We start from the raw sequence: 11,629 nt of genomic DNA on the forward strand, positions 1-11,629 counted from the left end.
ACAGAACGAGAACTATGATTACAAAGGTAATTCCCCAGTAGAAAGTAAATACGGATGTTTTTAAAGCCGCTTCGTGGACAGCAATTTGAAAATTAACAGAAGGTTAAAAATATATTCAGGAGAGAAACAGCTTGTTATGAAACATAGGAGACGCTAGCAAGATAGTTTGAAAAAATGGATGCGAAAGATTTGTTGCTGGCTCAGTGCTCCCAAATTTCCTATATTAAATCGCGTTCCTTAAATACTGCGAAGAGTAAAACTCATATAGGAAGCACACACTTCACCTGCTCTTCACAGATAAAAAAATCCCCACATAACTCTAATTCTCAAAAAGTGACTTCAGTGATTCCTTACAGCATTGATACAGCTAGATTGGAAACATGAAAAGGACAGTAAGCGGTTTGTCCCTAATAATGGCTGCGTTGTTACACCGCCAATATTTCTCAGGCGGTTTGCCTTGCGTGATTTCATCGGAATTTTAAGTGCAATATGACTTGTGATACAGTCATGATATAGTCATGATACAGTCATGATATACAGAATGATACAGTCAAGCATTCAATATATGCTGCCTTGTTATGGTCTATATTATAATAGGGGTTTTTTAATACCACCTTTATAAAGGGAACAGTAGCATATGAAGGCGAACCGCAATCTCCTTTTTTATAGAAAAGCGGCAAACAAAATCTGACATTTCTTACTGCGAAGAGCGTAGTAAAGACAAAGTTGTTGATCCCGCTGGTAATTTAGGTCAAAGCGACCTTGAAGGCATCACACAACTTCAAATGTTCAAAAAATACGCTACTACACAAGCAACTCAAACAGTTTTTGACCAAAATATAATTTTTGTGAAGAAAGGTTTGCATTCACATCACATAGTTCAATCAGTCCACTTCCTAAGTAGGCTTTCGACAGTAGAAAACAGCTCACTCACTCTAAGCAGAGAACATAAAGAACGGGGTGTCTGTGCTCTTACTGGACCGGAAGAGATTCCGTAATGCAGGAAACGTTAATTTTGCTGTTATTGTTCAAACGTCTTAACCTAATCAATTATTAACCCCGTTCAGTAAAACCGCTTAGGTTCTTGGAACGCTTTATAACAAACACTTGAAGCATCGCTTTGATTTTGCTTCAATGGCTTAGCTTGAGCCCACAAAAAATTGTGCACTCCGAGCATGTGACATTTCTTCCACATTAAATAACGTACTGATCAACTGTATAATCTGAGCTTTCCTGGCGCTAAGTAAGAAGAGCCGCACCAATGTCACGATACCAGCCTGTAAATCCCGGATGTGTACAAGCCTGTCGGTGACGTGGACTAGTGACATCACTCACCAAGTTACAAAAATGCGTGCTGCAGTCTTGATGCAATCAACAAGTTATTGTCTACTTTATTTATTTTAAATTTCCATTAGTCGTTTCATGCAGAAGTGGGACAGTTTTGCTGGTTGTGCTGCTTTCCAATTTCAAAGGTAAAACGATCCACACTACCCAGTGCCTATTGCTTAATTCGGTGGTTCGTGTTTATGGCGCGTTGGTTGGAATAAACTTAGGTATTGGTTATTCCACAGATGATGTCTTTTGACCCAAGCCAAGTTGTACTCTGTAGTTATGTTTTGTCAAATAATGTTTTCAAGCCATATAGTGATATGTCTGCTCGTATGTTTTCGAGACACCAATTGAGGCAGTACCACGCGCATCCGCGACCACGTAGTTGGCCTATAGGTAGCATAAAGAGGCTTCCATCAAAGATACGGGTTTAAGCCTGCCCATCTTTTCACGTTCCTTTTTTTCAGAGAGGAATTTTGAACCACGAACTGAGAATTGAACCAGTCGCAGCTGTGAAACGGTCGGAGGATGGAACTACTTTGCACAAAGTCTTCAAAGTCAAAGAAAGAATGAATGACCCGGTGCAAGCTCGTAAGTGTTTTGTGGATTCTACCGACAGTTAACTTTGACTGGCAAGTGTGCGCGGCGTATTAGCTTCATGGAAGTGAATAACAATGTGTCGTATAAAACAGTTGTCTCCTACTACGTTGTCGCACAAGCAAAACGTGTGCTCTACTATTGCTGCAATGAGATAATTCCTAATAAACGCCCTTTAGTATCACTCTGCCAACCGTGTAAAGAAAGATAAAGGAACCAGAAAAGGCCAAAAGCAAATACGTTTATTATTCCTTGCAACATATTTTTGTTATAGTTTAATACAGGAAGGCCACCAGTGCATACTAAAAAATGGCGCAGCTTGCCCTAGTGGTGCAAAACGGGAGAAACAGCAGAACTGGCGGCCCCTTTCTCATCGTCAGACACCCGGCTGTTACACCTCACGTGGATTTGTAGATTTGCCGCTGAAAGTACTCCATGACTGCAGGCTTGGATCGTTTTGTCCGCAGCGTTTCACATCTATCCCAAAGTGGACCGCATTAGCCCGCGCTAGAACCTTAGGCAAACGGTTTCGTGAACTTGGCGTTAGTAGCGCGAACTGTCCCGTGCTCCCCATATGAGGCGCGGACGCACGTGAACCATTTTCTTTGTTTTTTTCTAAAGCAAATCTTTCTACTTCAACCATGCAACAGTCCTTTCGTGGCGTGCGGAGAAGAAATTCCCAACATTGCTCGGGAGGCGGAGGCACTTTTCACTCACGGAGCACAGTGTAGATGGCGCGGCGATGGGGTGCTATTACCCAGCGTTCCCTGGGCTTACCACGTCGGGCGCGTCGGTGGGATACTTCTGTCGGCTTTGTCGTCTGCTTTAGAGACGGTGTTGGGACTGTTTTGGTGCAGCTTCGCATTCATGACGCGCTTACTTCGCACGGTTTGATTAACATGTTCGACACCGCGTCCGAACAAGTTATTCAACAAAAAAATTCGCACGGCTTGATTAACTTTTGGACAGCACGTCCTGTGTACCCCGGACACGACGGAATGAACTGGTTGTACGGCAAGGATACATTATTGAATGGTTTGCAGTGCGGGTAGACAAAATATGGAGACCACATACAGACATCCGGCCGCTGGAGAAACGCTACCTTTTGCGCACTGCTTGCCACGAATGGGACTTCGTTTTCTAAATTGGTGAATACCAGTTCGGTTGTGTTTTAAGAGGTATTACGAAAGGCGAAAGTAGCAACTGGTTATAGTTTAAAGCGGTATTAATGGAAAGCACTAAGCTCACACGCCGAATTTTTTCGGTGTGTGTGCTTAAGTCGCGCGGTGGTGCAGCCCAATAGCCAATCTGGAATGCTAGGTTCCGCTGTCTCACCCTTCGAAATACGCTCCTCTTCGTTTTCTTACTACCGGCGCACGGCCGGGCTACAGTGGCGGCCTCCGCAGCTCTAGCCCCGCCGTGGCTGATGTTGCTGCGTTCGGGACACCGCCTGCACGAGTTGCAGGTAACGACTGGCAGAATCTGTGGTTTCACTCTTTGTAGACACTATTGTGTGAATTTAAGTGACGTCGCATGGGCAATTGTTGTGGGTGTCGCTTAAAGCTGTGCTTTCTAACCACATTCACAGCATGGATTGGAGCCAATTTTTTTTACAGCCACGGGAGCAGCAATATCTGTAAAAATTCTCATTTTAAATACTCAATAATGTCAATTGCGAACCACTTGACAGCGTCATGTTGAATCTGTTCGTTCCAAGTCATATAAAGACCTGTTTTGTGCAACTAAAGCTGTAAAAAACAACAAAAGACGTTAAAATACTGGCATAGAAACAATATTCGACCTAGACTGAAGTACACCTCTGTGGTTTGGAACCCTCGCCAGAAACACTTGATCACCAAGTCCGAAAAAATTCGGAGGCTAGCAGCACGGGTTCTATGTTCTAGAAATAGAAGGCTTGATTCAGTAACTGATATGATGAGTTCGTGCACTTCAGAATTCCTGGAAATTGGAAGACAGAACAAAACAAACACCTCTCAATATGTTGCTAATCTGAAAGCAAATAAAGAAATCTCAATATGAGTAAATGCGCATTCTAGCTAAGCGTTGCGTGAGATTGACGCATGATGCTCCAATTAAAACTTTCAAGGCTCGCACTGAAATTTTCAGGTGGTCATTTCTTCCGGACGCTATAGGACAGTGAAATTGTGTACCGGGCACGTTGTCAATAGAGCATATGTGAAAACTTTCTATAGTGAACTTGATGTTTATTTTAGTCACGATGAAACTTAGGCCAATTCTCTTTCTCTTTGTGTATTTCTTTGTGATACCCTTTTTCATTGTTTTCTGTCTGTACTTACTTGGCCGTCAAGCGAGTGTTGACAGTATAAATAAATAAAGGCACCTAGTTAGATCTGAACTTTCTGCGGCACATGCCATTACTGGTGCCAAACACCGGTTATACAGGAATCGTTGTAGTGACACAGGTAGCGTGCTGGCCGATTTCCTAACCCTGTTTAACCAATACAAATTCTGAGTTTACTTTTCCTGGCATTGTTTATATCAGTACGGATAATTTTCGCAAGAAATGTGAGAGCCTTATAATGCAAGAAACAACTAAACGCTGTAAAGGTTTATAAAGACCAGCTTCGCGGCTCCCTCCCACTGCACCAAATCCTATCGCTTACAGCCACGCATTCGGTTCTGTGCTATAGCCGATCTGAGGCTTGCAGGACCGGATATAAAATAAACTAAAATAAATCATGCGTTGTGACTGTTCCAGGAAACTTCATCTGTTCCGGTGTAACATTGGTAAATGTAGTTGTGTATTCTTTAACCAAGTACAAAGTAAAATGTTTAAATAAAATACAATAAAACCTTTGATTTTTGGGCTAGGTCAATGACGGCAATTTTAAACATCAAATCGCACTTCAAATCTGCATAGCTGTCCAGGATGTCGGTAGCGTGAACGAAAACCTTCGCGGGATCAGCTTGAACTGGTGCCTACCCGCACTGCAATTGTTATATATTTCTACCAATTAACCAATATTCTCTAGGCAGCAGTAGTGGTAACGATGTATCATTGTAAACTGGTAAGTTAAAAGGCACATAACAAATTAAGAGTATATAGGAAATAAAATACGCACATGAGCCGCGTCTCTAGCTGTCCAATCTTGTAGTGAGGCAAGGCGTAATGGAGAAATCGTAAGCAGTAGCGAAAAAATGGATAAAATTCTATACTGGATAAATAATACATCGTAATACTGGATAAATAACTGGCCCATTTCACGTAAGGCATATCTTGTCTTTTATATTTCACATATCCGCCGCATGAGACATCGTAACGGTTTATTTTATTATTTTTTTTGCAGTACGGTGGATGCCAGAACGTGTCCGGCAGTATTGGCGCCCTCGGCAACCTTCTTATGGTGCGTGCATTTTATTAAGATTTGAAGGGAACACAATTGGAGATAAAGTTGCGGAACGTTAAACTAAACGTCGGACATTGTTTAAGCTCGCCAAATATTTTGAGCCCTTTGGCAACGGAGGATGATCCAAGGAAACAGTGACTTCCTCTCTTCTACGCAACCGTCTAACCACCCAAGTATTATCCAACTTGTTTAAACACGTTCGGAAGACTCCGCAACCTTGCTTTTGTTTTATTTAAAGATCTATTGAAAATATTTTTGAGCACATTTGTAAACTGTTTCTTCATGTAATAATGGATTTAGTGCAATGTAAGCCAGTCCAAAATGTTGGGTGAGGGTGGATTTTGTTATATGTTTTGAAACTCTACCTGCAGGTGTGTTGTATTTGCTAATGGTTACAATTATCAAGTAGTGTTTCATGGGAGGAGGACGCACTGAACGCGGTCAAGAAGTTTGTTTTAAGATGAGTCATTGTTTTTAGAAATGGTTAGAGATGCATGGTCGTAGTTTGTTTATTTTAAGTTTGGTACCACATTATGATCGATTATTTGTATATGATGTTATGGTACCCTTAAAACCTTGATGTAGGGCGAGTTGGCTGAGGCTACTTGGTAAGAGTCTGCAACAATAGCCGCATTACAGACGAAGCATTGACAGGAAGAGCGCTGTCCTGTCAATGCTTCGTCTGTCGTAGGTTTATTTTTCGCTCTTTTTTTTCTAAACAAGTTCAGATCCTTGTCAAACGTACTATTATATGCTTTGCAAAGAGAAAAGCTTACTTAAAAGTTCGAAATAATATTGCTAGAAATTTTATTCATTTTTTTTTCAGGTGCACCATATCTAGCGGATCAGACCTTTGTGGTCGAACTTTGCCTCATCACATGCAGGCAATACCGGAGTGCTTTCGAATCGGCACAAGCGATGATTATTTACCTCATAATAATGGTTAATGCGGTAAGCTTTTTTGTTAATAACCTTGAAATGCGTTATATACTATCACTTCCGATTTTATATTGAAACTATGTTCGTAACCATCGCTTTTGGCAATTGCTTGTAGTGCTTAAGTAGTCGTAAGGTACTAGTTATCAGTAAAGAACAAGACAATGAAACTGATGAGCCCCTCGTTGCAGTTCATCAACATACCAAAACTTTATATAGACTTGCTTGTAACATGTCCTTGGTACTACCATCGCCACCAAGCGGGCAAACCCGAGTGACGTACCTCTATTTCTCTAGCGCCTTTCGCCAAAAGAAGACTACCGAAGGCATTATGACCAATTCCCGTTTATTCAGTGCGTGCAAAAATTTCCGCAGTACCATTCGGCCTCCCCTTCGGAGCATGACGTTGTCATCTAGAACAAAGGCTTCAAGCCTCTCTTTTAGTTTAAGAGGTTTTCCTTCTACTATTCCACTCCTTGATATTCTACTATTCTTCTTCGTATATATGTTTCTACTGTTTTCTGCTGCCCTATTTATATGCAGTGTTGCATTCTTCACCCTTCAATATCACTCATTCCCCATATTTTTATGGCACTATACTCTAACAGCCTAAGTAATCTGTACAAGTGAACTGGGACGGGCTAGTTGGTGCGTGATGCCACTTAGAAAAAACAGCGCCGAAAAACGATACGACAGGGAGTAAAAGCACTGCGCAGACAAGGAGGCAAGTAATCTGTACAGACAAGTAATCTGTATGAAGGATGTGTACGTTTGCACATTTGGGAAGCTATATCTCAAATTTATCAACGTTTTAAGTAACTTCTCATGTCCCAGGCATGGCGTTCAAGTAGTTTAGACTTATAGTTTTCCTATTAGTTATAGTTTTCCTGGGAAGACCTTTCACACGGAATGCAAGAAAGCCTTGAGCGGGGCATTGACGGCGCTCCTTGTATTTTTATATTGTGTCAGGTAAGGCTAGTAATACCTGCGATCCATGCCAACCTGGCAAATTAAAGCCATAGTATACGCAACGCTACAAAACCGCAAATAAGCAAGAATAAAATGGAAAGACAGCAGCTCATTTTACCTTTCGAAGTGCGCCCCAGCACTCGCGGAAGGCTGACATTTGCCCGCGTCGATGTGAAGCGTGGTCTATAGCGCGAAAGGGCGACTTGTTCGTCAAAGTAGTGCCTTGCTTCTCTAATAGCAGTCGACTGTTTGAGAAGTGTACTCAACAATAAATTTGTACAGCTTTTCTTTACCAGTAATGCAGACGCGAGGGGAAGCCTAATTTTGGTCCGTCCTCGCTATCATTATAGTTTACTTTGCCCCTGTTCAATTGTTGCTACCAATGTCTCCCCAACTGCTATATTAGGCGCCAGTGTAATCTGTGCTAAGAACTTTTTGTTTACGGCTGTTCGGGTTTAAAGGGTCCATGAAGAGAAAATACAACTTCGTTTAACTTTAAAGAGTTAGGCTTCAGTACCTCACTCACCTCCATCCCGGCCGCAGACGTTTTTTAACCGATAAAAACGCAAGAAATACTTAAGAACGTTCAAATTTCGCGCCACAGTGACGGGTTATCGGCGCGAGTGACGTCATATGGGCCAGCACTAAAAACATAATTTTCAGTTGGTTAGGTGCACGTTAAAATTCAAGTGATTCGATCAAACGGAACTAGCGGCCCCACTACAATCGTCCAGACATGTGTCCTGGCGATTGATTAGTTCGGCCGCCTTCAATCGCCCAAACAAGATTCTGTGACGTCATAGAAAAGTTGCTAGGATCTGGCTAGCGAGTCGCCACAGCTCCACACGTTTTCTTTAATATCTCCGTTGTTTTTTTGGAATTTTGCGATGAAATCGGTATCATTCTTACCAGGACAAAGCAGCCTTTCTAATGAACCAAACTTGTATTTTGTCTTCATGGCTCCTTTAAACCCTCATATTTAAGGCAACCACTGTGCACTGTGATTTCCCTCTTAAATACTGCTAAAATAAAATAAAATAAAAAATTAATCCAGAGCCCTCCACTACGGCGCGCCTCATCGCCTGCGTTGCGTCGGCGCGTTAAACCCCCACAATCAATCAATCAATCAATCAATCAATCAATCAATCAATCAATCAATCAATCAATCAATCAATCAATCAATCAATCAATCAATCAATCAATCAATCAATCTTAAATACTGCTCATCTTTCTAGGTTGGCTTAAGGTACGTGGATATGCAAGCCCCACAAATAAGATTCCAGCTCAACAGTGTAACGGAAAACGAGGTAACGCTCACCCTTGATTCTGACCTCACTTCACATATAAGAACACATACTTGTTATATATTATCCTATGAATGAAGAACAATTTTTACTTTAGGATATTTTGTACTTCTATAACAGATGAAAATTAAATCAGAATTTTCACCAAATGCTAGTGAATCCAACCGTTTAAAAATAGTTTAATGAGCAGATGATTTGTAACCGCTGCCAGGATACTTATACTGTAATTCTACAGCGTTTAGAGCCTCCCAGTTTTTTTTACATTAGCTCACCGCTAAATGGCCCATGAAAGCACGATTGAACAGTTAGTTCGTATATTTTAAAGAAACCAAAAGGCAAAATATTTAACGTTACTAATTATAAAAACAGTCATTGAAATGTGTTCAATAAGCCGAGAATGATAACGGCCTTATTGGTGCTGTTCATTTCTAATATGGTATAAAAACACTCCAAGGAAAATATGCTCGAAGGAAGACATACCCCAAAGAAAACAACACTCATACGAACTATCATAAAAACTACTCTCTCTTTCGATTTATTTTGTGGGAACGTTTTTAAAGCAGCTATTTAGATGTTCTTTCTGGAAACCTATTTAAAGTAAACAAATAAAACAGCAAAATATTTAACAGAACACTTAACAGAATGACAATAATCAAAACAAACTTCTCTTGTTTGCTGACTACCTTGTTTGATTAACTATTTGACATGACACTACACCTCTTCTTCCACCATCTATTTTATCCCCTGAACCCTACTACCCCAGTGCAGGGTTGCAAACAAGGCTGTACACCTTGTTAACCTCCCAGCCGTTCTGCCTTTCTTCTTCCTTCCTTCCTTGTATTGCCCCCGGAACGTTAGTTGCTCAAGCGAGCAACACTACAAGCTAAATGTTTGGCATATATGGGGTAATGATTTTTGTGGAGAATACGTTATTCTGTCTATTATATAATCCTTACAGATGGTTTATTCTCTTTTTGCCGGTTTAAAAAGGCTATTCACTCTTAAGTACGCAAAGGAGGTGATTTTAGCTAGCAGCGTTTGGGCGCCCGGTGTAGGGGTTTCGCGGTGGCGGCGGCGCCAAACGAATCCGCGCAACCAAGCGAGATTATGAGGCACCCCAGCAGAAAGAACACGAAGGAGCGGCATCTGGTGAAATAGTGAGGCTAGTGCTGCACGCGCTGCTAAGGTGTCATCTCCCAGTGCGTCGCCACGGCTCAATATGTCTCACTCTTACACTTTCGCCCGACGCTTTCCATTCATTTGTGGCTAGTCCAAAGCGCGTGAAATTGGCGCTGAACATTCACACACAATTTCCAACAACAGGTTCGGTGGTGGCGAAGCGCAAGGCAGCGCACGCTGCCGCGCGTTCGCTGATGGCACAGTCACTTCCTGAGACGAGACCGCTATGTGGCGCTACCGAAAAGACTGCAGTTCGCGCTACACACAAATTTCGGATTACGGAGTATAGTAATCGTCATGTGATTGTTTTCACCACACAACGCGCCTAATGCCTGCTGTGAACGTACGGGTTAAAGGCGAATGATGTCGGACGGCTCCTGCCCCCTAGCTGTTTCTGACAGAGGGAGCATTTTCATCAAATAGCAAGCGTGCCAAAAACATACTGATATAACGACCTAAAACGCTTAGCAACAAAGGTATGTAGATTCCTACAACAGAAGAATGGTAAAGTTGAGAGATAATATTCCTAGAACCAGCACTGCGCCTATTTGTACCCTTCTAGTGTTTCGTCGTTTTACGCGGTTTATCCATATACTAGGTTTTCAACTTGCTGATCGCGTTCCCTCTTTAACTTAATCTGTTCTTCGGATAACGATGAAAAACGGCACCTTGCATGCTCCAATGAAGCGTTATCTTGTTCTTGCTGGGTATTTCGCTCGTGCCTGCATTTTTAAACTGATTGATAAAAGTAGAATTGAATCTCTTCAAATAAAGCCTTCACAATTTATTCCTACCTGTGGCAATACATGCAATACTCGCATTTGCTTCAGTGGTTTTGCTACCTCCAGTACTTTGTGCTGGTTACTGTAGGTCCTTTCTAAACCCTTCTTGTAAGAATGCTCTGTAGCCTTCCTTAAACGTGATGTCGGCATGTCTACGCACTTTTGTTTTATATAAATGCTTCTGGCTCTTGCAAACGTATAGAACTTGTTTAGAGTTACACCCGTACACACTACTAGTGTGTGGCTTCGGGTTATTTTAAATGATTGGATGGGACAGGTTTGGAAACGTAAAGCTGGCAAGGATAGGCTATCATGTGTTTTTCAATAACTTTACAAATGTAACAAATATCTATATTTCACTTCAAGAATGGCTATTTGCTGGCGCGTCAACACTATGGTGTTGACGTCAGTGAGACATTGAAGAACGTGAAAGAACATGTGAAACAGTACGACTTCTCTATTTGCGACGTTGTATTCTTCCTAACAAGGTGAGTGGAATTTCAAAACAATGGCTTACGCAGTACACGAGTCTGTTATGCTAAAAGTTTGGACTGAGTGAGGTTAGTGTGTCATTTTGTGGCATTGGAGAAAAAAAATGTGCAACATTGCGTATTTGAGCCTTTTGTTGAATTGTTGTATTACGGCATAAAAAACCTAGCCTGTTCACCTTAAAAGGTTTCGGGTGATTTCGATGTAATTAACACGCAATTTGGGTGAATCATTTCCGTAAATACTCTTTTCTGTTAGTAGAAAGAAAGGTTGATTTTTTTTTACTTATCGTTAGAGCTCACGTCTAACTCTGGGAACTCTGGTTGTGTACGAAAGGATGTTTGAATACCCGCCACGGTGGCTCAGTGGCTAATGCGTTCCGCTGGTGAGCACGAAGACGCGGTTTGGACTCCCGGCCGTGGCGGCGGCGGCTTTTCTGATGGAGGCGAAAAGCAAAAACGCCAGTTTGTACGAGATTTCGGCGCACGTTAAAGATCCGGAGGTGGTCAATAATAATACGGAGCCTTCCACTACCGGCAGCCTCGTCGCCCGCGTTGCGTTTGCGCCTTAAACCCGCAAATAAACGTCAATCAATGTTTGAATGCGAATCGCAACATTTGATGAGCGTGCTAACTTTAAAGCTGTGCATCCGAAT

General features: G+C 41.9%; 1 long non-coding RNA gene across 1 annotated transcript; it reads left to right on the forward strand.

The window, feature by feature from the left end:
• Positions 1 to 1,795: 1,795 nt before the first annotated feature.
• LOC144141523 (uncharacterized) lies at positions 1,796 to 8,527 on the forward strand. Its single transcript, XR_013316629.1, has 4 exons — positions 1,796 to 1,920; positions 5,256 to 5,312; positions 6,142 to 6,266; positions 8,456 to 8,527. It is a non-coding gene; the product is annotated as an uncharacterized LOC144141523 (long non-coding RNA).
• Positions 8,528 to 11,629: the final 3,102 nt, after the last annotated feature.

The sequence above is a fragment of the Haemaphysalis longicornis genome, unplaced genomic scaffold (assembly GCF_048455015.1).
Source record: "Haemaphysalis longicornis isolate Haplotype H1 unplaced genomic scaffold, Haemaphysalis longicornis Haplotype H1 scaffold_6, whole genome shotgun sequence".
In the NCBI taxonomy this organism is placed as follows: Eukaryota; Metazoa; Arthropoda; class Arachnida; order Ixodida; family Ixodidae; genus Haemaphysalis; species Haemaphysalis longicornis.